Source organism: Oncorhynchus mykiss, chromosome 6, assembly GCF_057628025.1.
Source record: "Oncorhynchus mykiss isolate SJ-2025 chromosome 6, ASM5762802v1, whole genome shotgun sequence".
NCBI lineage: Eukaryota > Metazoa > Chordata > Actinopteri > Salmoniformes > Salmonidae > Oncorhynchus > Oncorhynchus mykiss.
The window spans coordinates 62707883-62735357 of NC_143027.1; the positions used below are offsets into that span (position 1 = coordinate 62707883).

The following is a 27475-nucleotide window of genomic DNA, read 5'->3' on the forward strand; positions in this document are numbered from 1 at the left end:
AGAACCATTCCAGTTGCAGGGTCCACATTGAAATCTATTTAAGGCTATTGCTGTTCTATTATGAATGTTTTACATTATGAATTATTCAATTGTGTGTAACAGGGTTATTTTTGGAGCACTTGAAAGTGCAAGTAAGAGCGCTGACCAGCCACACGCTGAGAAACTTCACAGGGTTGAGGCCTGCTGTGCCCCTTCTTGCTACTGTCAGTCAGTCATGCTTATCTGCATTCCTGGCTGGCCCCAGCACAGGCAGGTGTGGCCATGTCATGCACAGTCATGCTAGCTAAACAAACACCCTCCTGAACCACACATACACCCACACAAACAACTAGGGCTGGGAATTGCCAGGGACCTCACAATAAGATATTGCGATTCTCATGATTCTATATGTATTTCGATTCTGCAATATCAAAAAAACTGGTGATTTGATCTTCCAAATGTATTGCTCACTATAGACTACCGGTCAAAAGTTTTAGTACACCTACTCATTCAAGGGTTTTGAGTTTGACTGTTCTACATTGTAGACTAATAGTGAAGACATCAAAACTATGGAATCATGTAGTAACCCAAAACGTGTTCAACAAATCAAAATATATTTTATATTAGAGATTCTTCATATAGCCACTCTTTGCCTTGATGACCGCTTTCCACACTCTTGGCATTTTCTCAACCAGCTTCACCTGGAATGCTTTTCCAACTGTCTTGAAGGAGTTTCCACATATGTTGAGCACTTGTTGGCTGCTTTTCCTTCACTCTGCGGTCCGACTCATCCCAAACCATCTCAATTTTGGTTGAGGTCGGGTGATTGTGGAGGCCAGGTCATCTGATGCAGCACTCCATCACTCCATCACTCTTCTTCTTGGTCAAATAGCTCTTACACACCCTGGAGGTGTGTTTTGGGTCATTGTCCTGTTGAAAAACAAATGATAGTCACGTAAACCAGATGGGATGGCGTATCGCTGCAGAATGCTGTGGTAGCTATGCTGGTTAAGTGTGCCCTGAATTCTAAATAAATCAGTGTCACCAGCAAAGCACCACCACCGCCATGCTTCACGTTGGGAAATACACATGCGGAGATCATCCGTTCACCCACACAAGACAACACGGTTGGAATCAAACATCTCAAATTTCTACTGGTTTAATGTCCATTGCTTGTGTTTCTTGGCCCAAGCAAGTCTTTTTCTTATTGGTGTCCTTTAGTAGTGGTTTCTTGGCAGCAATTTGACCATGAAGGCCTGATTCACGCAGTCTCTGAACAGTTGATGTTACATGAACTCTGAAGCATTTATTTGGGCTGCAATTTCTGAGGCTGGTAACTCTAATGAACTATCAAATAGGGCTATCCTCAATGTCCCCTCTACCTTGTCCAACACTAACTTTTTAACAAGGCACACATGTTAATTGAAATGCGTTCCAGGTGACTACCTCATGAAGCTGGTTGAGAGAATGCCAAGAGTTGTCGTCAAGGCAAATGGTGGCTATTTGTTCAACACTTTTTGTTGTTGTTGGTTAGTACATGATTGTGTTATTTCATAGTTTTGAAGTCTATTAGTGTTCTACAATGTAGAAATTAGTAAAAATAAAGAGACTCTCTTGAATGAGTAGGTGACCAGTAGTGCATGGCTGCTATATAGGCACGAGAGAGAATGAGAAAATTAGTTTTGAACAGTCATGGAAATAAGTTCTGGAGACATGTTGGCTTACTATTAAAAAAAACTAGTTATAGGATGAAAGCTACTGCACTCTTGACACTCTTGACACAGGTACAGCTGACTAAAGCTACCAAATAGCTTTTTACAAATCGATACTTGGAGTCACATCACTGCAAACAACTTTTCTGCTCAGGATGGTCTCGCTAGATTGTGTCTCTGCTTAAAGTGCTGCTATACTTCCTCACACAGTTGGCAAGGCACTCTACCTATGCATAGCTCGAGTTCTTCAGGAAACGCTGTTCACCGGAAGTAAAGGGCGTTGGAGCTAACTGTTTGCCTCGTTTCCTTCATTGAGTAAATCACTGACACATTTTAGCGTGTCTGTGTTTGGGAGAGGGGCTATGCGGTACCAGCGGTTTTCCCATCCCCACTGTTTCTGCAAAGTTTGTTTGCCAAGTCATAGGTTTCCTACAGTGTCTCTGCAACATGTCAATTCTGAGTGAATGAAGGCTGTTGTGGAAGTTCACTTCTCCTTCAGTGAGAGAATGCCAGGTATGCAGCACCTCGAATGTAAGGCAGGAGGTGGAGAGACATCGCTCTTTTTTAATCTGTGTGATCAAAGCCTCTGCAGCATGCACTTCATTAAGCACTCCTTTAAGTGCTTTTTTAGCCAACATGCTCCAACTTCAGATTCATCTGTGCTCGGGGGGGTGATTCTCGGTGTGTGTGTGTTTCCTGGCAGTGGAAGGTTAGAAGAAGGGCTAATGGTAATGCTGATAACATATGCATGGACTTGGATTCTGAATCAAATGACTCTTCAGGGCAGAATGGTCGGCCTGCTAGCTGCTGTGAGCTCTTCGCTTTTCATTTGACACTGTCGTGTGATACTGATTCTTACCACTTAAAAAGACAGATCCACTGCAACATTGCCAAGATTTTAAATAGGCTAAAGCTCTTTTTTTACGGGAGTAGACATGCTGTTCTCCTGCCTTTTTTGTCACCACTGATTTCTCTCTAATCTAAAAAAGGAACATCATGTTGACATACGATTCAAGCTTAAACGTGTATTAATCTGAATGTGCGTGTGCCCTTAAAAGAGAGAGCGAGGCAGTATGAGTACAGAATGATAGTGGAGAGGGTTGTTATGAAGGGTTATTGCGTTCCCTAATGACAACCTGTCCGACCTAGCTGTAGTGTTTTGTACAGCGCTGCATGCCAGCCCTGCCTGTAAGAACAGGAAGTTGATGCATCTTTCCCACAACCAGGCCCCATGCCCAGCACCATCAGTGCTCTAGTGGTGAAGTGAGAGTGACCACCACAGCCTTAAGCGTGGCCTCTACCTGTTAGAATCCTGTATGATTCTATGTCTGTGTGTGAATGAGTGTTTGTTTGGTAACACCTCCGCACATCGTGTTGTTCTGAGCTCTGTTAACCTCTCTAGGGTACGTGAGATGGTAGCGTCCCACCTCTTCAACAGCCAGTAAAACTGCAGGGCGTCAAATTCAAAACAACAGAAATCCCATAATTAAAATTCCTCAAACATGTATTTTACACCGTTTTAAAGATACACTTGTTGTAAATCCAGCCACGGTGTCTGATTTCAAAAAGGCTTTACGACGAAAGCAAACCAAACGATTGTTAGGTGAGTGCCTATTCACAGAATAACACAGCCATTTTTCCAGCCAAAGAGAGGATTCACAAAAAGCAGAAATATAGATCAAATGAATCACTAACCTTTGATGCTCTTCATGAGATGACACTCATATTACAGAAGACTTCATGTTACACAATACATGTATGTTTTGTTCGGTAAAGTTCATATTTATATCTAAAAATCAGAGTTTACATTGGCGCCTTACGTCCAGAAGTTCCAAAACATCCTTTGATTTTGCGGAGAGCCACATCAATTTACAGGAATACTCATAATAAACATTGTTAAAAGATACAACTGTTATGCATGGAATTTTAGATCCACTTCTCCTTAATGCAACCGCTGTGTCAGATTTTAAAATAAAAAAAATATTTTAAAAAATAACGGAAAAAGCTAACCATGCAATAATCTGAGTCGGCGCTCAGAGCCCAATCAAGACACGCATATATCCGCCATACTATGCAGTCAACAAAAGTCATAAATAGCATTATAAATCTTCACTTACCTTTGCTGATCCTCGTCGGAATGCACTCCCAGGACTCCCACAAGAAATGTTTGGTAATGTCCATCATTTATGTCCAAATAGTTACTTTTGTTAGCGCGTTTGGTAAACAAATCCAAAGTCACGAAGCGCGTTCACTAAAAGCAGACGAAATGTCAAAGTTCCGTAACAGTCAGTAAAAACATGTCAAACGATGTATTGAATCCATCTTTAGGATGTTTTTAACATAAACCTTCAATAATGTTCCAACCGGAGAATTCCATTGTCTTCAGAAGTGCGATGGAACAGAGCTCCCTCTCATGTGAACGCGCATGGTCAGCTCATGGCAGACCTTACTCATTCCCTTCTCCTTTGGCCCCACTTCACAGTAGAAGCATCACACAAGGTTCTAAAGACTGTTGACATCTAGTGGAAGCCTTAGGAAGTGCAACATTACCAATATCCCACTATCTTCAATTGGAGCTGAGTAGAAAATCGAGCATCCTCAGATTTCCCACTTCCTGGCTGGATATTTTTCTCAGGTTTTTGCCTGGCATATGATTTCTGTTATACTCAGACATCATTCAAACAGTTTTTTAGAAACTTTAGAGTTTCTATCCAAATCTACTAATAATATTCCTTTTCTAGCTTTTATGGCTTTGTAGCAGGCCGTTTACTCTTTTCATCCGGACATGAAAATACTGCCCCCTACCCCATAGAAGTTAAGGCTGGCTGTAGCTGCAATCTGTGATGTTTTCAATGCTTCATCTTCCAGGTGGTATTTGGGAAGCAGAACTAAATATACCCTTCACTAGTGACCACACACAGACTTTCACACACAAGCATGTACACGCATACTGCCACACAAATGTTCCCCATCCCCTCTGTGGACTTGGCAGTCATTTCTGCCCAGCCTTAATTCATGCATATCCACTTCTCCTGGGCAGACAGGTTTCCGATGAGGAGAAAATGAGAAATCAGAGGGACTGTGACTGTTAGAGGTGGAGGGTGGGGGGTTGGTGGCTGGTAGTTTGGCTCCTGGCTGATGGGGGAGGATTGGAAGTGACAGAGGACAGAGATCCTCTGAAATACCACCTCCGCCCCACACACACCTGACAGCTAGCCAATAGCCATGGTGGTCAGCTACCGTTACAGTGAAGGCCCCTGTTCAGGGACGGCGTGCCTCTCAAAGCTATGGGAATGGAAATCCCCTTCAGAGCACATTACCACATGACCCATACTGCCTTGATGAGGGAGAAGAGTGTTGACTGTGCTTAAACAACCATAACAGTCATTGGTTTCTGCACCACAGGTATTATGTCCATGTCCTGTAAGTCAGCTGGTGTAGCAGCAGATTAGATGAATCGGTTGTGTCTGGCTGCCAGGCTGAGAGCGAGCTGGTGAGTGAGTGGGTGGATGGCTATGGGCCGTCTTAATGCAGAATTGATTTAGGGTGGCTGTATGGGGGATGATGTGCCATGGGCTGCTTCCTGCACCTCCCTCCCTCCCATCTTCAGATTCACTCGCCATCATTGAAACCCCTCTGCCTTTGCTGCCATGGGAACAGGAAATGACTAACAAAATGGTCCTTGAAACGGTCAGGTAGGCTCTCTAGCAGCAGATCTTACATCAGTGAGAAAATGACATCTTTGACTTTGAGGAATAATCTTCTTTAAAAACATTTTTTTTTTTTTTTACTTTGCTGTCTCTAGGGTAATTGGCCACCTTAGTTCTTATATACTTGGGTGAGGGGAGTCGTTGCTGCTAATATAACCTACGATACTGAGGTCATCTTATGGGTTTCTGAGAAGCTTGTCACAGTTTCCCTCCGTCACTTTTCTTTCTCATCATAATGTCACTCTTAAGGCGTCCGTCCGCATGCTTCCCAGCCGATACTGTTCAGAAGAGTTTGCATATATTACGACTACATTTCAATGTTTTTCTTCGTTTTGGACTTCGATAGGGTTTTTTTTCCGTCTGTTCGGTCACATTTTTCTCGATGCAAGCTATACTCTGTAGGGAGTCTTCAGCAAAGTGTGTGTAGTCATTCAACGAGAGACAACTCGTCCTCATGCAAATGTTTTAACTTGAGAAATACTGCATCAAACATCCTAGCCGCCCTTTTCTTGTTTTTCAAGCAAAGGTCTTTTAAGGGAGAATGCAAGCACAGTTCGGCTAGGTACCAGCCGAATTGAAGCATGCTGACGCCTTTACCCCCCCAGGGCTCGTCCTCTAGTAAATCTCCTCAACCATGTTTTCCATTCCATTTTTAATCACCGCTCTTTCTGTTTCTCTCTTGGTCTCTCGCTGCCATTTCTCTCTGCATTCGAAGACCGTGTCAGTGCACCAGCCAAGGCTCCTGCAGCCCTGTTCGTCTCAGAATGTTAAGTGCGTGAGGCTGCTTATGCAGTGAGCTGCTCCACAGAAACACAGCGCTGTTCCCTTCCCTGCCTCCATTTCTGCTGTGACTCAGTCAGATGTTGTTTACTTCATTATTTCAGTGCAGCCATCACAGCTCCAACATGAGGGGGCTGGAGATGGGTGGAGGATAATGCTCATTTTAAAATGTTTTCTCACACACATGTAGCCTCTCTTACCAGGTGTGTTCTACCTATTGGTTTCCTCTGGGCATATCAATGTCAAATGAAGAAATGTTGGTGGTAATGGTAGTGTTAATTATTCGAATACACCTCTCTCTTTCCTGGGGTTCAAATGGATTTAAACCCCTTAATTGTTAATGTAAAGAGCTACCCATCCATCCTGTCAAGACATTGAATATTTTTCTATGGGAGAAGTGCCCTTTGGTTTATTAGTCAACTTTTCGTTCCAAGATGGCGTAACAGTCGGTCGTGTGTTTGTCTTATCCCGTGTAAGTAGCCACTTAAAAAAAAAAAAAATCTTGTATACATTTTAATCTCACTTTCTATCTATGAACTAAATATACTTTCCTGCAACCCGCCTCACCCAATGTGGTACAGATCTGCTGTTTTTATTCCTTATAACTGGAACCTCTGTCAGGAGCTAGCCAGCTAACTAATTACTAGTCTTTGTTAGCCACGGCTAGCGGTCTTCACCTGCCGATCCATCACAACTGGTCCGCCAACGTGGTCGCCCGATGTCGTCTCAATGGGCGACCATCTTCTTGCCCGGCCCGCTATCTTTCTACGCGCAGTGTCTCCCACTCGCCTAGCGTAGTACTGACTACTGAACAGCTCCCTGACTCACCTATTGCTGTTCTTTGGACCCGATGATCACTTGGCTACACAGCTGATGCCCCCTTGACTGTTTCAATAACACGGTACCTCATTTTGTTTCTGTCGGCCCCAGCCTCTAACTCAGGTCCTGTATGTACCTAACTGACCCGCTCTGCCGTTCATTGCCATTTACTTGTTGTTGTCTTAGCTCTCCCGATCAGCAAATGTGACTGCTTTATGCCTCTCCCTAATGTCATCATGGCTTGTCTACTGCTGTCTCGGCTAGTCCTTATTGTTTTATTTCGCTGTAGAGCCCTCAGTCCCCCTCACCTTGCCGTAGATCTCTTTTGTCCCACCCCCCACACATGCAGAGACCTCACCTGGCTTAACTGGTCCCACCAGAGGCGAAACCTCTGTCACTCAAAGCCTAGGTTTACCTTCACTGCACTCCCATCCTACCAAACCCTTGTCTGTACGTTATGCCCTGAATTTATTCTACCACTCCCAGAAATCTTTTATTCTCTGTTCCCAAAGCATTAGACGACCAGTTCTTATAGCCTTTAGCCATACCCTTATCCTACTCCTCGTCTGTTCCTCTGGTGATGTAGAGGTTAACCCATGCCCTGTGGACCCCGGGTACCACACCTATTCCCCAGGCACTATCATTTGTTGACTTCTGTAACCGTAAAAGCCTTTGTTTCATGCATGTTAACATAAGACGCCTCTTCCCTAAGTTTGTTTTATTGATTTCACTGCTTTAGCACACTCCGCCAACCCGGATGACCTAGCCATGTCTGAATCCTGGCTTAGGAAGGCCACCAAAAATTCTAAAATTTCCAACTACAACATTCTCCTCCAAAATAGAACTGCCAAAGGGGTCGCAATCTCCTGCAGAGTTATGTCATGCTATCTAGGTCTGTGCCCAAACAATTCGAGCTTCTACTTCTACAAATCCACCTTTCCAGAAATAAGTCTCTCACTGTTGCTGCTTGCTATAGACCCCCCCTCACCCCCAGTTGTGCCCTGGACTCCATATGCGTATTGATTTCCCCCCCATTTATGGTTCGTACTGTTAGGTGGCCTAAATGTGGGACATGCTTAACACCCTGGCCATCCTACAATCTAAGCCAGATGCCCTCAATCTCACACAAATGATCAAGGAACCTACCAGGTACAACGCCAAATCCGTAAATACGGGCACCCTCATAGATATCATCCCGACCAACCTGCCCTCTAAATACACCTCTTCTGTCTTCAACCAGAATCTCGGCGATCACTGCCTCATTGCCTGCATCCGTAATGGGTCCGTGGTCAAACGACCACCCCTAATCACTGTCAAACGCTCCCTAAAACACTTCTGCTAGCAGGCCTTTCTAATCGATCTGGCCCGGGTATCCTGGAAGAATATTGAACTCATCCTGTCAGTAGAGGATGCCTGGTTATTCTTCAAAAGTGCTCTCCCTCATCTTAAATAAGCATGCCCTATTCATTTTTATTTAAAAAAAATAATAAGAGCAGATAGCCCTTGGTTCACTCCAGACCTGACTGCCCTTGACCAGCACAAAAACATCCTGTGGCATACTGCATTAGCATCGAATAGACTCTTTTCTCTGTATATATCAATGACGTCGTTCTTGCTGCTGGTGATTCTCTGATCCACCTCCATGCAGACGACACCATTCTGTATACTTCTGGCCCTTCTTTGGACACTGTGTAACAAACCTCCAAAACTCCTTCCGTGGCCTCCGACTGCTCTTAAATGCTAGTTAAACTAAATGCATGCGTTTCAACCGATCTCTACCCTCACCCGGCCGCCCGGCTAGCATCACTACTCTGGACGGTTTTAACTTAGAATATATGGACAACTACAAATACCTAGGTGTCTGGCTAGACTGTAAACTCTCCTTCCAGACTCACATTAAGCATCTATAATCCAAATTTAGATTTGGCTTCCTATTTCGCAACAAAGCCTCTTTCACCCATGCTGCCAAACATACCCTCGTAAAACTGACTATCCTACCGATCCTTGACTTCAGCGATATCATTTACAAAATAGCCTCCAATTCCCTACTCAATAAATTGGATGTAGTCTATCACAGTGCCATCCATTTTGTCACCAAAGCCCCATATGCTACCCAACACTGCAAACTGTATGCTCTCATTGGCTGGCCCTCGCTTCATATTTGTTGCCAAACCCACTGGCTCCAGGTCATCTATAAGTCTTTGCTAGGTAAAGCCCCGCCTTATCTCAGCTCACTGGTCACCATAGCAACACCCATTGACTGTACATTTGTTTATCCCATGTGTAACTTTTGTTTTTCTCAGACTGCTTTGTTTTATCGTAGCCAAGTCACAGTTGTAAATGAGAACAAGTATATTAGCAATCTAAACTAGCATTGTAAATACTGAGAACAAGTTCTCATTTACAGCTGGCCTACCTTGTTTAAATAAAGGTGAAATAAAAATTAAAACCAAATTCCTATCTACTGCTGTTCTCCAATGAATAATACGGTAAAATCGGAAAATAATATTTCTTAAATGTCATGGCTAAATCTGCGCAGGCATTCTGACAACCTGGCATTCAGCCTCCGATTTGCTTCTGCAGAGGAGTGTAAATGTAATATCAATGTACACATCACCGTGGTGATGGCGATGATGGGCTGTAGAATGAGATGGGGTTGGTCTTGGTACTGAGAAATTAGTTTTAGATTAGGGAAGACTATGGGGTTGGTTTAGAATTTTTTTTTGTGTGCATTTTCTGACGTCTCCATTTTTGGGTCTTCTAAAACGTAATGGGGGGGTGGTTGTTAAATCTGTGTTCTCAGGCTGACCCTTAATCCACCTCTGCTGTTGCACTAGGGCATGTGTATGTGGTAGACAGTCGGGGGCGGGGCATCAACCCCTCCCATCGTGTCTGTGAGCTAGTCAGTCACAAACAAGCACTCAGCCATGGTAGTGAAGATGTGTGTGCATGTCTGCTGCCTGCCTGACATTTAGAAAGTCTTTATGGTTTAATTAGGGGCCATTTTGAAATGGCAGTTTTATTGTCTGTTATTTCAGAAGACCGTATCAACAGGAGACCAGGGATGTCTGCCCCCCCATAGGTGAGGTTGGATTTCCTTTTGACCTCCTCGACTACAACGCACTCATTTATCATACTCATGTTTCTTCTTGAATTCTGTGAAGGGTTTTCTTATTTCTTTAAAAAGGAAGCAGAAACTCTCCAGGAGAAAGCACACATACGTTAAAAGCACACATTTTGGAATCGGGCCAGTGGGAATGTGGGTTTCGCAGTATGGAGAAATGGTTACCTTGACAACAGCAGAATGTTGGGTGTTTTGCTGATCGAGTGTGTGAGCCCGGTATGGCTGTGCTGAACAAACAAGTACTGGTCACTGTGTCAGGAATGGTGCTGATTCTCAAGTCAACCCTCCCCTCTCCTTCCTGGCTCTCTTCCTTCATTTGATAAAATCTCTTAATTTCGTTCTTTTTTATTTTCTAACTTCTTCTCCTCACCATCTGGTTGCATCACTCTGCCCATCTTTCCTTCATAATTGTTCCTCATCCCATTTTACATTCTGGTGATTTAGCAAACGCTCTTATCCAGAGCGACTTACAGTTCGAGCATTCGTCTTAAGATAGAATGCAGAGGGGATGTGGTTGTCCCGTAGGACTACCCTTAACCTACCCTGGCCATGTTAGAGGCCTTCTCTACGTGGGCCTGGGGTAATAATGCACATCCCTTCAGATGGACATTGGCATTTCTTATGACATCGCTTGTTTTGGGGAGGTTCAAAATCGTATTGAATTGGATTCCAGTTTAGAAGTCAATGAGATCCATATGTCTGAACTGTGGTCAACGTGCAATGTTCATTTTGCAGGAATGCCTGTTATGGGGGCCTAGTTGAAGGCACAAGCTTATCTTTTCCATATGCAAATAGCTTTTTAAAAATTATTGTATATAATATATTTTTTTCAGTAGTCAAACTCTGTCATCAATATCATGTTCAGGACTAAAAGTTAGCCCTATTTCAGTGTGTAGCTTTAAGTACCTTGTTGAAGGCCATGATGTAAGAAACGATGGGGCATATGTTATTGTTCATGAATAATCAGTAAATGTTAAGTCATTTCCCAGTTCACTGCAGTCTTTAGAATACAAAACATGGATGTGCACGTGAGTGAAAAACAGCAAGGAGTGTTTGTGCCTGTGGTGTTGGCTCTGTTCTCAGTCCCCCTGCCTGCCTGACTGCTTCTCTGCAGCCTCGCCTGCCTGGGCTGGCAGTGAGGTGGTTTGGCATGCAGGAGCCAGCCTGATCAATAATGTAGATGTTTTTGAAGAGGGGCAGTGTGCAGGTCTCTCTCACATGCCGCACACATCCCTCCTTCCCTCTACCCCTCCCCCCTCAGGTGGCAGTGTCAGGTTCCTCTCCAATGGAGGACAGATGGGATGGCTGAATCTAATTTTCCTCTGTAAGATATTAAAATAAGCGTGCAGCTGATACTTGATGCTTGAAATATTGCAGGCTGCCACTGGACTCTCGCGTCAGTCATATTAAGCTGCGGTTGTTCAGAGCTATTATTGTTAGTGGGGCTTTGAGAGGCGGACAGGGTGAGATATTGGATAAGGTGGAAAATAACATGCACCCCTTGTTTACATATCAGCTCTCACAGGGGTCATTTGTCACGCAGAAATGTCTTGCTGCGTTTTGTAAACGCAGATCTAAAATGCTTATTGTAATATCTGTTCGGTATCAGACGCATCTTGTGCTCCACTCTTGAGAATTCACTAATGAGTATTCGATCACGAGACTGCACACAGATGTGTGTAGCTAATTTTCTCCTGTACTTTTCTCGGTGAAGTCGTCTACTTTTCTCTGGTAAAATGCTAGATTAACTTAAAGCAAAACATTAAGAAATATAGCTGGCTGCATTTTCTTCTATGATGATTTCTTTAAAAAAATATGATGACCATGCATAGTTTTTGCAAAAAAGACCTTGCTTTTTCATTTTATGCTCATTTACTTGTGTGTCTCCTGGCCAAATAGCGGTGCGCTTCTGTCATCTGATGAAAATGAAGCTGTTTTCTGAATGTGCTGCACTGATGTATTTTCTGTGGAAAAGTTTAGTTGCACCCCCCTGATCAGCAAAAAACCCCACTGACTTTCAATATAAAATGCAGGTTGAAATGGGTTCAACTTTTTTTTTTTTGTTGGTCTGCCTATCAAAAATGCTGCTTTCTGATCTCTTACGCGACCCCTGTCTCGATAGTAAGTGCCTGTGTCTCGTCAAAGGGGGTAGATGGAGGCTAAGCTTTTGTGAACGAATGGAAGCCAAGACACGGCGCTGTGTGCACCAATGTTAAAAAATGAGGATTGCTAGGATAGCAGGCTGCCAACACACAAATGATTCCTTTCACACACCCATGCCGTACTACTTATTTATCATGTTTTGAATTGCTTTGAACTCCTACTCGTTTTTGCAGCCAGCTCACACGTAATACAAACCAGTATAAGACGTCTCTCCATGTCTGAGGACGTCAGGAGGTTACATGTAACTCGGCCACGGGGGCAGCCTTCGGCGCTGTTACCTTCAAGTGGGTTTAGCTAGGTCGTTGTGGACTGGGATGGCGGATGCATGTAAGCATTTGCCTCTGAATCCAGAGTTTGCATGTTCAAATCCAGATAGAAAGTTGTTTTTGAGATTGTAGTCAAGCCTACCCCAAACCTTAACCCTTAACCATTCGGCGTTAATGCCAAAACTTAACCTTACACTTTGAAATTTGACGTTTGAGAAACATGGCTGAACGTCCAATTCTGAAGTGAAACTGTAAGAGCTTGTTGTGTGTTTGGTCTAGTGAATCATTCACGGTATTAACACAACTGATCCAAATAACGGAAACCCGAATTGCCATTTAGTCTCATTGTTTTCAGTTTGGGTTTACAGAGCTCCTGCTGTTTTAGATCCTACTGGAAATGTGTAATATTCTTCCCTGGTACACAACACTCCAGCTATTTGGGTAACTTGGTTAACATATTGTTTTCAAGAATAATTCACAACAGTAGGTCTATTCCTGTATTCTATTTAGTAATACTTGTATTTTGGGACAGATTTGAAATGCACTCTTCAAACAAGTGTTGAATAACAACGCCACCCTGAACAGCTTGGTGCCCCGCCCACAAAAAAATGGAACTAAGGGAAATGCTGTCTGTGTGCATGCTGCTCTGTAGGTGAGCAGTGCAGACTCTCCCTGTCCCCCTGTGTCCGTGTCTGCTCTGTGATGCTTGTTCAGTGTTCAGACAAAGGTCGGAGCTAGTGTCCCAGTCCCAGGCTGCTGTCAGCTCCGTCAGATGTGTTCTCGATAGGGCAGCCAGAGAGAACTGGAGAGGTGCTCTGTAACCCAGGTACACAGGGAAAGAAGGGAAGGGGGTGGGTCTGCCTCATCGTTCAGATTTCCCAGATAAATGGAGCTGACCAGATTGTGAAAATGGTGGCGCTTCCTCTAATCCGATGCCCTGGGGAGCAGAATAGAGGGGGAGGGGGGGGGGGGGCAGAAAAGAGGCACGATAAAGGATGGCTGTGCAAGCCCTCGGGCGACCATTAGACCTCCTGCCTCCGCTGTAATCCCACAATGCACTGGTGCTCCACATAAGCCTGCATGTTCGCACAAGCCACGGGCCAGGCCGCAGACACACAGTGGCAGCCCGGACTGAAACAACACAGTCCAGCCTGTTGTTTTTAGAGCCCCACTCACTTTACCCTCCCCCAGCCATATTACTAAAGCTCAAATGGGACTGACCTCTCCTCTCAGTAGCTCGGCTCTCTCTTCCATATTTTCCAGTCTTTGCTTTGAGCTTCAGAATAACATGTGTCTACACTCTTGCGTCCAGTATCCCCCCTCCTCTCCTGCAGACACAGCCAGTGTTTTTAGCCGTATCACCATTGCAACATAGACTAATCACCGGAAATATACACTTTTTAAAAATAGCTATGGCTCTATGGCATGTGTAATTGTTTTGTGTTTGAGATCGAGGGTCTGAGTTTTAACGTTGTTGTGTGTGTGTGTGTGTGTTCCCTCTGTCTTATTTCCAGGCAGTTATCTGGACACAGTGTAGTATGGTTTTAACAGAGCAGCCCTGGCAGCCATTGTCTGTTGTTGAGGCTAGGTCTTAGGATTGGCCATGACTGCTCTCCCAACTCCAAAACCCTGAACGTTGGGCCTCAAAGCTGGACTCATGAGTGTACAGAGACCGTAGTTGAAATCAACACTGGCCAGGTTCTCAAACTTGTCAGAGGTATGACTTGCCTTATCATGCACGTATGTGCACACCACTCCTCATGAACAAAGTCCAGTATTTGGCATTCCCCTGTTGATGTTGAAATACCCCATATCTAGTAGGGATTGGTTTTAGAACACAGTGTTAGTATTTTCACTTCAAATAGCCAAACATGCGAAAGAACACCTTTGTCCTGAGCTGCGACTGCTTACTGTCGGGATGGGGGTAAGGGAGGGGAGGCTTGAACTCTCACCTCTGACCTTCTGCATGTTTAGGTCAACTCCTATATGTCCTGCTTTACTTGTATTTCTTCTCATCAACTTGGCCATATCATAAAACCTTACCCCTGGAGGAGCAGAACAGGGATGTTAGCCAGAAGGGGAGAGAACTAGCTAGTACTTGTAGGCCTATGTCCTGCAGCGTGTTTGGATGTGAAGCTACAGGCTAGTTGTGTGCTGACAGTGCTCTCTAACCCTGGTCTTTCTGGTAGGCTCACCTAAAAGCCATGCTGATTAGTATCTCTGGATATTTGTGAAATTTTTGTGCCAGGTTTTGTGCCTCAATCGGCAGTTTTTACTTGTTGCCTGCCTTCTCAATCTCCCGTTGTGCTGAGTCAAACCTAATTAGCCAGGATAGATGCAGCCATTACAAATGAGCACTTCAGTGCCTCAGTGTGGCTCAACACAAGTTTTGTAAACACGGCTTGTTTTGGGGAACCGGTCTCATTCACCAGAGAACCCTGCTAAACATGTATATTAGCACACAGAAATAAATTGGAGTAGTAACCTGGAGACGTTGCGCCTGGATGGCCACTGTATGCCAAACACACACACTCTTTGGTGGGAGACCCTGGAGGGGCACCAAGCTGTAGCACAGAACCAAAAGGGAAAGAAAATTAATATAACTACAGCATCGCCCTTCTTCTCTCTGCAGACAGGCCTCACTCAAGCCTCACTGCCCCTGCAAAGAGGCTCTTAAAATGGGCCTGAAATAGCTCAGGCTCCCCACATGCCCTGCAACCCTTCAGTTAAGTCTAAGTAACTAGGATTTCTGGGTTTGACTGTGAATGGCCAAATCTATGGTGGCGTGTCGGTGCTCCCAGCAGTCTGTCCACCCATGTGGTAGAGATTAAAGGTCCAGTTTGGTCCTGTTAGACTTTACTACTTCCCCAGTCATAAATGTACAATTCCTGGACACATTGGACTGGCAGCTCCCTGCACTGCCTCTGTGTGTGTGAACGGGTGACTTCTAGTCCAGCTCAACGTCAGCAAGTAGTAAATTACCTCATGGGTGTGTGTATTTTTTTAAACCAGTCGGATGTCTCTGCCGTCTCCACTTGAGCCGCCTCGCCAAACATATGTCACATCCTGCCCAGCTGCCTCTGCCAGACGGGACTATGGATATTTGCACAAGAGCATTTGTGTACTTCTGCCTCGCTACAGCCAGGGCAAACACACTTTCAGGAAGCCTCAAATACTGACACAGGATGAACTTGTTTTGGCGTTCTTAAAATACCTGGTCTTCCCTGCCCCCTGCCTACAGACATAGCTGTCTCTTCTCGTTGAGTCTTGTGCCGGGCATGAGGTGGCCACCACATTACCACAAGGTAGGAGCCATGTGTTTTTGGCTGAGTCATCCTGCTTGAGATGGTTGAGAAGTGTAGGCTTGGGCGCCTTGCAATGACTGTTTAAGCTACCAGTCTCAACTATGTTGGCATGAAGTCTGCAGAGCCTGGCCCATGCCCTGTGGTGAAACTGGACTCCTGTCTTTGGTAATCCCTCCCAGTGTATGAATAATTGTGGAAGCATCCTCTTTCAGGAGGAAAATAACCAGAGAGCTGCGGCAAAGCGCAGGAGCTTGGCTTCTCAGGCTCTATGTTTCCCTTTTAAGGTCAACATAGCGTCCACCCTACGAGTGGAGTAAAACCTCTGGTCAGCCCTAGAGGGAGAGAGATCCTCCGTAGACAGATAATGGAGTTTTAATGTGCAGTGTGTTTGCTAGGGCTCTTATCAGTGACTTAAAGGAAACATGCCTCGCTCATCAGTGAGTTTGGTGTTTATCGCAGTTTTTTTTTCTTCTCCAATCAGGATTTAAAGCTCCATACGACATTTCACTCAGTGTCAAGTTGAATTTAACCCTGGCATGATCTCCTCAGATGTCCATAGTCTACCCAACCAAGAGCTTACCCATGGTTGGTCTGCCAGAGACTGATCTGTGTTATCCATGAGTGATGTCTTGCGTGTTTTAGCATGACCCGGCTTAAAGGGAGTGCACTTTGTCACTGTGGCCGGGGGATTTTCTTAGTAAGATTACAAGCCTGTATTCAAGCCCCATTATGAGGGAGTGCTCTACTCTCCATTCTGGATTAGTCCAATCCCTGGATTCCTGCTGGGAGAACCAACAGGGTTCTGATTTTACCAGACACATCACCCAGCCCAGTGAGGCCTGGCCCCTTTAATCTGGCCTGCCTGTCTTTTTTGCCCTGGCACCTCCAGCCCTTGGCTTGGCCTGGGCTCTAGTGTCATCCACTTCAGTCACTTCAGTTGGTATGTTAACTTGAGATTCTTGCTGTCCCATTTCTAGCTGCTAAGATTGACATCCATTAACATGTATTGCAGATGTAACACATTTTTTAAAATCTATGACTATTGAAATAGTAAAAAGATGTGACCTACAGAAATTGCTATGCATGCATACAAGGAACTGCCATTTTTCATTAAGAGTTTAATGAACGCATGCAACAATATGCTTCTATCTTACATTCAAAAGGCTATATAGCCTATTATTGAACATGCAACTGTTGTAATGAAACCGCCAATAAAACATCATTTTTAAACATTTGCCAAAATGCCATTCGTGGGAAACACTGTTGTAAACAGAGCACCTAATGCCAGCGTGATAGAATTTGTATGTTTTAAGACGATGACTAAAGTATTCCACCCTGAAACCATGTAATTGTATGAAATATGCTACAGTCATAATCCAATAATGTGTGCGACTAGGCTTTTTAACCTCTGATCTCCCCATCCCGGATCCGGGATCGTGAATACAGACTCAAGCTCATTACCATAACGCAACATTAACTATTCATGAAAATCGCAAATGAAATGAAATAAATATGCCATCTCTCAAGCTTAGCCTTTTGTAAACAACACTGTCATCTCAGATTTTCAAAATATGCTTCTCAACCATAGGCAAACAATCATTTGTGTAACAGTAGCTAGCTAGCGTAGCATTTAGCGTTAGCATTAGCGTTAGCATCCAGCAGGCAACATTTCAACAAAAACAAGAAAAGCCTTCAAATAAAATTATTTACCTTTGAAGAACTTCGGATGTTTTCAATGAGGAGACTCTGTTAGATAGCAAATGCTCAGTTTTCCAAAAAGATTCTTTGTGTATTAGAAATAGCTCCGTTTTGTACATCACATTTGGCTACCAAAAAAAAAATGAAAATTCAGTCCTCAAAACGCGAACTTTTTTCCAAATTAACTCCATAATATTGACTGAAAACATGGCAAACGCTGTTTAGAATCAATCCTCAAGGTGTTTTTCACATATCTCTTGGATGATATATCGTTCGTGGAAGCCTGGTTTCTCCTCTCTATCAAATGGAAAAATACTTGCACCTGGCGTTGCGCACCAATTTCGACGCAGGACACCAGGCGGACACTTGGAAAATGTAGTCTCTTATGGTCAATCTTCCAATGATATGTCTACAAATACGTCACAATGTTGGGGAAACGGCAGAAGGTCTAAGCTTATTCCTGCCGCATTCACAGCCATATAAGGAGACATTAGAAAACAGAGCTTCAGAAATTCTGCTCATTTCCTGTTTGACGTTTCATCTTGGTTTCGCCTGTAGAATGAGTTCTGGGGCACTCACAGACAATATCTTTGCAGATTCTGAAACTTCAGAGTGTTTTCTTTCCAAAACTGTCAAGAATATGCATAGTCGAGCATCTTTTCGTGACAAAATATTGCGCTTAAAACGGGAACGTTTTTTATCCAATAATGAAATAGCGCCCCTATAGATTCACTAGGCCATTGTGTTACTATTTCGCAAAATGAGGAGGGTATAGTTGAGACATTCAAGGACAACTGACAACTGTGAATTGTGGAAAAATACAGCCCACCTAAAGAGGTTGAGTTTCTACTGATGTGAGTTAATTTGTATGTGTGTTATAAAAATATTGTTCTCATTTTGAAGACCGAGCGCTCTCTGAATAAAGTATTGATCTATTGCAGGCTGAGACTGTCAATTTCTTTGAACTGGAGATTTACAACCTTCAGGAATTAGACAGAGAGACAAAATAATTCAGTTAGAACATTGGGATAGAAATTCTCGTGACAACTTGGTCCTTCGAGCCGGATCTCAATACCTGTTTCTGTCGTCCCAGGGGACACGGAAACCGTGCACGGGCGGATCAGGAATCCGTAAGACAAATGCCTGACCTCTGAAATTGAGGGTCCATTTCAGGCGAACTTGTACACGACAGGAACGGTGATGAGATCCAACCTACATTGAGTTCTCTGCTGCATGAATAAGGTCAGTAGTCTTTAGTCACCTACAAACAAGCACGTTTTCTGGCTCTCACAGACCTGTAACTTCTTCTTTAAGAGGCTCCTCTGTCCTCCACTCGTTACCTGTATTAATGGCACCTGTTTGAACTTGTTATCAGTATAAACGACACCTGTCCACAACCTCAAACAATCACACTCCAAACTCCACTATGGCCAAGACCAAAGAGCTGTCAAAGGACACCAGAAACAAAATTGTAGACCTGCACCAGCCTGGGAAGACTGAATCTGCAATAGGTAAGCAGCTTGGTTTGAAGAAATCAACTGTGGGAGCAATTATTAGGAAATGGAAGACATACAAGACCACTGATAATCTCCCTCGATCTGGGGCTCCACGCAAGATCTCACCCCGTGGGGTCAAAATGATCACAAGCAAAAATCCCAGAACCACACGGGGGGACCTAGTGAATGACCTGCAGAGAGCTGGGACCAAAGTAACAAAGCCTACCATCAGTAACACACTACGCAGCCAGGGACTCAAATCCTGCAGTGCCAGACGTGTCCCCCTGCTTAAGCCAGTACATGTCCAGGCGCGTATGAAGTTTGCTAGAGAGCATTTGGATGACCCAGAAGAAGATTGGGAGAATGTCATATGGTCAGATGAAACCAAAATATAATTTTTTGGTAAAAACTCAACTCGTTTTTGGAGGACACAGAATGCTGAGTTGCATCCAAAGAACACCATACCTACTATGAAGCATGGGGATGGAAACATCATGCTTTGGGGCTGTTTTTCTGCAAAGGGACCAGGGCGACTGATCCGTGTAAAGGAAAGAAAGAATGGGGCCATGTATCGTGAGATTGAGTGAAAACGTCCTTCCATCTGCAAGGGCATTGAAGATGAAACGTGGCTGGGTCTTTCAGCATGACAATGATCCCAAACACACCGCCCGGGCAACGAAGGAGTGGCTTCGTAAGAAGCATTTCAAGGTCCTGGAGTGGCCTAGCCAGTCTCCAGATCTCAACCCCATAGAACATCTTTGGAGGGAGTTGAAAGTCCGTGTTGCCCAGCAACAGCCCCAAAACATCACTGCTCTAGAGGAGATCTGCATGGAGGAATGGGCCAAAATACCAGCAACAGTGTGAAAACCTTGTGAAGACTTACAGAAAACGTTTGACCTCTGTCATTGCCAACAAAGGGTATATAACAAACTATTGAGAAACTTTTGTTATTGACCAAATACTTATTTTCCACCATAATTTGCAAATACATGAATAAAAAATCCTACAATGTGATTTTCTGGATTTTTTTCTTCTAATTTTGTCTGTCATAGTTGAAGTGTACCTATGATGAAAATTACAGGCCCCTCATCTTTTTAGGTGGGAGAACTTGCACAATTGGTGGCTGACAATACTTTCTTGCCCCACTGTAAATGTAAAACGGGGCGAGGTTGAATATAGAATAAAACAGGAGGAATTGGGTCCGCAATGACTCAAGGTAGTTGAGGCCATTACCAAAATAAACCCTAAACATAACATAACATAATCTGATATTGAGACCGTCTGGGACGGTCAAAAGAATATCTGCTGAAGAATAGTTGCGTACGTGTGAGATATATTAACAGGTCAAAAGCCACAAGAAATTATAAAATCAATTTTTAAGATCATTGTCATTACGTGTGAGACCTAATAATCTATCAAAAGTCATAATACTAATTATTCCTAGTTCCAAGGGAACAAAGGAGAGGGTTTACTAACATGGGAAGTAAATCCTCAAAGGAGGTCCCTGAATTAACCGGGCATGAGAGGTATGTGGAATCCAAGGATAAGAGGAACATCTATTATGGTCCTAAGTGGAGAAAGAACTATGTGTATGAAGGACGTCTAGACGTAGACAAACTCACATCTATGATTAAATAGAAGTGCATGTAAACTGGAGATAATATAAGGGAAACAGCAGGTTTGGGGAAGAATTGGACTTGCAAAAAGGTTGACTAGTAATGGACCAGATTAAATTCCTGCAAGCATTCAATGTCATAGTAAACTGCAAGGAAGATTTAATTACCCATAGAAGTAGAGGAAGAAGTATGGTTTTGAAGGGTGCCTAGATGTAGATAAACTATGATAAAGCAGATACATAAGACGTGTGCCAATAATCAAGGGAAACAGCAGGTTGAGGGTTTGATACAGCCAGGGTGTGGCTGTCTGAAGCCCGGAAAAGAAGGCAAGTGTAAAGAAAGAAGAAATTAATAAAGATAGCGAGAGACTGAGACTGAGACAGAAAAAGGTTAGGCTCTCCCATTCCCCTGAGCCCAGAAAGTCTAGCAGTGGAAGGAATAGTCCATCCAAAAACTGGAGTAGAAGGGTTCAGGAGGGATATGGAAGGACTGACCGACTGTTTCAGGCTAGACACAGGGATACCGGAGATGTTACGGTTAAAAGGAGTGGCAGATGTGGGAGTTTTACCTGTAACTGTTACTCCTAAATTATTTTGTTGACCTTATTGAAGGCAGTATTTATTGAAACCAGAAGTAATAGCAGGGATTAAACCTATGTTTAATTCAATAATGGATAATGATGTGATTATTGGAGGAGAAGATGCGTTTTGAAACTTGTCTGTTTTTAGTCCGAAAGGCTCCATAATTTCTTTGCGTCCCTGGTTCTAGTACTCTCCTAAATTTGTTAAAAATAGATTGTAGATATTTCTCTCTGATTTGGTAAATGAGTTTGTCTTAAATTTAATTTCACCCAGATGGTTTGGATTTATAATTTTGGGGTGAATGTGGGTTTATAAATTGTTTTACGGTTATTTTGAAAGTCTCACTATTTTTGCTTAAGTAATGTTTAGTTACCAACCCAACTTTTATTCTCCCTTAGGTAGTTAGTTAGCTGTTGTATGTAGATTATATTTCTGAGAAATTTAACAAAAGGCTGTAAAATTGATATTATAGTATTATATTTTTTTGTTGAGTAAGGTTATAAAGTTAGCAAGAATACGTTTTAATTATGGTAGACTTATGTCAAGTATTTAGGACATATTTTAAGCCAACAGGGCAGGAAATAGATAGTAGTGATAGTGATTTTATAAGCGTTAAAATGAACTATGAAAATAAATATGTTGCAGTTCTTAGGGATGGCAAATTACTGTACATAATAGATCCCACACTATGCAACATATAACTTTATTGATGGGACTGATTTATGATTAACCAATGTTATTGTTAGATAAAATAAAGTGGACTCCCGAAGGAGAGATTTCATTTGTACAGATGAAACATATGCTATGTTTTGCATTCGTTTTAATTATTAGAAGATTTTTATTTAAATAGTATACCCTAAGACAGGGATAGAAGGGTCCAGGAGGGTATCGAGACAAACTGAATCCTCTATGTAATAATCTTAGGGATTACGACTATATAGTTTTCTCAAATCTATGACTGTAAGCAGGGACACAGTCAGTCAGTATTTGGTAAGATTGAGGGAGCTATTTAATGCAAATCGTGGATTGGTAGATCCTGGACCGGGAAGAGATGGGCAATATTATTAACAGTTGAAGATAGCATTTTTTTTTAGTGGTCTGAGACTTGAAACTTGTCAGGCAATAAAAAAAGATTCTGATAGGATTGGGAACTGCCACATTGGCGGAGGTGAAGAGGTATGCAATTCACCATGAACACCATGGGAAAGAGGAGAAGAATAAGAAAGAACAGAAAGGAGCAGAGTATCTAATAGTAACTATTGGGGAAATAGTAGACCAGCATAAAGGAGGCTTTAAGGGGAAGGGACCCAACAGAGAAGGGGAAAAAATTAACAGGATCAGACGATAGAAAGTGTTTTAATTGTGACAAAACAGGACATCTGGCCTGAGAGTGGAGAGCTCCTCCAAAGAATGAGAGACAAAGACCGTACCGAGACAGACAGAACAAGAATAGGAGGGGACCGGAAGACTCTGAAGAAGAGGAAGCATGACTAGATTGGTAAGAGGAGGATAGTGAGAGTGATCTAGACTGCGAGTATTCGAATTGGCCAACAGATTTAGCATTACAACAGGAACAGAAACCATACACAGCAGCACAGATAAATCTTAAAGAAGACTGAACAATTGAAAGATAATTGTTACAGGATAGCCAAGACAGGGCGCCCCAAAAGGAATTGGACATGTGGAAAAGAAAAGGGGCGGTCCTACAGAATGTTTGGCATAAGGATAATTTACCTACGTCACGGTTTAGATATGCGGCAATATTGACACATGGGCAGAGCCATGTTTCAACAGGTGGGTGGGTATAGCAGGTTAGGAAACACTTTGAGGCCTATGGGATAACACATCAAGGTAGAGTAAAAGCGCCACTGGGGGAATACCCCCCAGGTAGAATATCCATTCCAACAATTGGAAATGGACTATTTTGAACTATCCCTAAGTGAGGAAAAGAAGTGGTGTTTAACAATAATAGATAAATATATTAAATGGGTAGAAGCGTTCCCAACTTACTTGGCGGACATGATTACGATAGCTAAAGCATTGGGTCAAGATATTATCCCTAGAATTGGTTTACTAGAATCTATTTCTTTAGACAACGGATTACATTTTTGGTTAAGCAGGTAAAAGAGAGGCCAGAAATTGAACATTTTAAATAGGAAAAGATACGGTTCATATTACTCACAATCGGCAGGATTAATTGAACGCTGGAGTGACACAATTAAGGAAAACACACATGAGTACAGGTAGAAATTGGGTACAATGTTTACCAATAGTATTAATGACTATTAGGGAAACTTCAGTTAAAAATGGGCTGTCCCCTTCGAGAAAGTGTTTGGTCGACCATACAGAATGCCTGGATTGGGAGGACCCGAGCAGGCCCACATAGAAGTAGAACATACTCTAGCAGAACACATGAGAAGATTGTTTGTTAACCACACTCGTATGTCAAAGATTGTGTCCCACAGGTGAATTACAGAAGGTGATTCACTCAATACAACCAGGGTGTGGATCCAGTCCCTGAGGAGAAAAGACTGGAAGCAGTCCCGTTGGGAAGGGCCATACCAGGTTTTGTTGGTAACCGCTTTTGCCGTTAGAATAGCTGAGAGAGTCGCTTGGGTCCACGTTACCGACAACAAAAAGGTAGGAACACATACAAACACTGCTGAACACACAGAGTTAGGGAACAGAACCGAGTACCAATAGGGTCCGGGGGTTACCTCCCTAACGAAGATTCCCTATCCTGACCTATCATCACTGTGTGCGCTCATAGAGTTGTGGGTATGGGGTGGTTCCTAGCAGATAGACTAAGGACAGGAGAAGGTTGGTGATTTTTGGGAATATGGGGGCTGCATCACAGTCTTGGTAATTTTCCTGATGCATCCAGATCCACCACCTTATTATACTACACCCCCACCATTGTTAAGAAGTAAAAGAGAAACTACCCACATACCGACCGTCAAGGACGAGTGACCTACAAAATAGGAATCAGAGAAGGGCAGAATGTAGGTGATTTTAATGGCTGTAAGACGGTAGTTAATGTGACTGACTTAGATTTGGAAGCAAAGGGGAAAATTCTGAACCTCACAGCCCCTATAACGGCTGAATGGTGGGATTGTACCAGCAAAGGACGTATCTGACAGATACTACCAAAAGGGTGGGTAGGTACTTGTGCCCTGGTGTTATTGGTCCAACCAGTTAGAATTAGTAATCAGAGGCCAGTTATAGGAGGCCAAAGTAGGCACAGGAGGAGTTTTGACCAAGATGGGAGTAGCTCTGTCTAGATGGATGCTATTGGCAACCCCAGGGGAGTTCCAGATTAATACAAAGCTATGAATCAAATAGTTGAAGGCTTTACCACTACGTTATTTTGGTGATTGACAATAAATAAAATTGTGGATTGGATTAATTCATGAATGAAACCGAAGATGCAGTAAATTCTTTCCCACCTCCCTCATGACCTGGCAAAATAGACCGGGTACTCGATATATTATTGGCCGAAAAGGGCGGGGTATGTAGAATGATAAGGGTTCATTGCTGTACTTTCATTCCAAATAACACCACACCAGACGGAAGCGTCACGAAGGCATTGGCTGGGTTGACTGATCTAAGTGAAGAATGGGCTAAGAACTTGGGGGTTAATACATCACAGGGTGGTTTGTTGAAATGTTTGGCAAATGGAAAACCATAGTAGCTACCATCTTGGGGGCTGCTATTGCTTGTATGGGTATGCCCGTATTATGTGGTTGTCTTATTCCATGTGTCCGAGAGTTGGGAAGCAAGGCGTTGGAATCTGCTGTGACCCAGCAGATGGTGAGGTATGAGCCCATACCTGACTCAGACCAGTGGGATGAACGCTACATGCCTCCTGGAATGGTGGACGATGATGACCAATTCGACCCTGATGACCCACAATTTAAAACTTTTCTTAGTTCTAACGTGTGAAGGTTATAGTGAAAATCTCAAAAGGAAGAGTTATAACTGGAAGTAGAAATAGAACTATACCCAGGTGAGGTGAAATAGACGTTGTACATACATTTATGGGTGTTATGTGATTTTTTTAAATAAACAAATGTTGTATCAAGATGTAATATTTAGTCAAAGGGTGGATTGATAGAAGAATTTGGATGTTTAAGATAATGACTAAAGTATTTCACCCTGAAACCATATTGTATGAAATGTGTTAGTCATAATCCAACAATGTGTGTGACTAGACTTTTTAAGACTAGGCTATTGTGTTACTATTTGAACTGTTGACTTGTGATGATAACGGTGAAACTAATAACTGGAATGAGGCCTCCCCACCCCAGGGAGGAGAAAAACTGTTAGAAATGGCTAGTCTAGTGCCTCCCGGGTGGCACAGTGGTTAAGGGCGCTGTACTGCCACCAGCTGTGCCACCAGAGACTGGGTTTGCGCCCAGGCTCTGTCGTAACCAAATTGGCGTCATCCGGGTTAGGAAGGGTTTGGCCGGTAGGGATATCCTTGTCTCATCCCGCACCAGTGACTCCTGTGGAGGTTAACCAAGGTTGCCAGGTGCATGGTGTTTCCTCCGACACATTGGTGCGGCTGGCTTCCGGGTTGGATGTGCGCTGTGTTAAGAAGCAGTGCGGCTTGGTTTGGTTGTGTATCGGAGGACGCAGGACTTTCAACCTTCGTCTCTTCCGAGCCCGTACGGGAGTTGTAGCGATGAGACAAGATAGTAGCTACTAAACAATTGGATACCACGAAATTGGGGAGAAAGACAGAATCAAGTTTTGATCTATTGCAGGCTGAGACGGTCTATTTCTTTGATCTGGAGATTTACAACCTTCAGATAAAATCGTTCAGTTAGAACACTGGGATAGAAATTCTCGTGGCACAGCGGAGCTGAAAACACTGTTCTAAACAGAGCACCTGATGCCAGCGGAGCTGAAAAATGTGACATAAGAATGTGACAAATGAAAATCTCAGAAACAGAGGGGGAATCTAATAACATCAACTACGATGAATTGCTAATATGACTAGGAGTGTGCCTTTGGGTTCTGAACAGCGAAAGTTGATATGAAAACCAATAGAACAACAGAGAAATGCTGGTTAATGGCATCAGGAAGTCTTTATAAAATAATTGCTTCCACTTTTCTATGGCTGGATTTTGGCTAGGCTACTTTGAAGCAAGGTAAGGCATTTCTCATTTGCAGTAAAATGTTCACGTTTCAAACAATTATGCAGCCTCCAGCTCACATTGCATATCGGTGGGTGACACGCTTGACAGCCTGCCTACCATTGCCTATGCACTCATGGCGATTTTGTTTTGTAGGATTCTCTGGACTTCTCTACTGCAGCCCTTTTTTTTAAAGCAGGATTGAGAAATACTAGCTGCTTTTAATCGTGGCCATCAAAACATTTTAGAATTTGTTCACTTTATTATTATTTTTTTACATTGCATATTTGTTGTGCAATGGCTGCTTATAAAAGCACTTCAGTACCAGCTTTTTGAGGAGCTCATCTTGCGTTGTCTGACAGGCAATAGGCTATTCTGCTCCTCAAACTAGGCTCTGTAAGGTTTGCGCGTGTGATAAATAAGGTTCTTGACAACTAACGAAAACACACGCTGCAATATAATTCCACAAAATGATGCAAATTAAGCTATAGACTGGATGTGACCGGTCAAATATATTTTCGCTGGCTAACCGATGTAACCTTTAACCTCTCTACTAATGGGATGACATTTTGCTTTCATGGCCTTGTACTGTTTAATGGCAGTCTGACAGATTTGGTAAGCTTTGCACCTGTTCTCTTCAGAAGGGAAGAGGACAAGATGCAAGCGAAAGCCCGTTTTTATATTTAATTAATTTCTGAAAAGAAACAAACTCTTGGTTAACTCCCTCTAAGACTGAAATCATGTTTTTCTTTATACATATACTTTTCCACAATACCACTGAGCCTAACTGCGGGTGTGTGTGGTCCTCTTGAGTCAACTTATCATTTGTGCTAGTGGACACACTCACTGGTATTTGAACAACTGCCATGGAACAAATGTGAACGAGGGGCTAGGTGACAGCGACACAGGAATGTAACCGAGGTGGCACAACTGAAGGCCTTTGAAAAGCCCCTCTATCGTTCAAATCCTGATAAACCCCTGCCCTCAGAGTTGAGACAAAGCTAGGGTTGAGGGGCTCGCTGTGGCTCGGATGTTGAGGGGCTGGCTGTGGCTGGGGGGGTTGTGGGGCTGGCTGGGGGGCTGTGGCT

General features: G+C 43.3%; 1 protein-coding gene across 5 annotated transcripts in view; it reads left to right on the top strand.

Moving 5' to 3' along the window:
• Positions 1-27475, top strand: part of ankrd11 (ankyrin repeat domain 11) — a 184426-nt gene that overhangs the window by 7136 nt on the left and 149815 nt on the right. For 2 of the 5 annotated variants that reach the window (XM_036980649.2, XM_036980651.2), the window contains exon 2: positions 18650-18798. The exons of the other annotated variants lie outside the window; for them this stretch is intronic. The gene's annotated coding sequence lies outside the window, so the exon portion shown is untranslated. The remainder of the gene's footprint in view (positions 1-18649; positions 18799-27475) is intronic. 5 annotated transcript variants of the gene reach the window in all.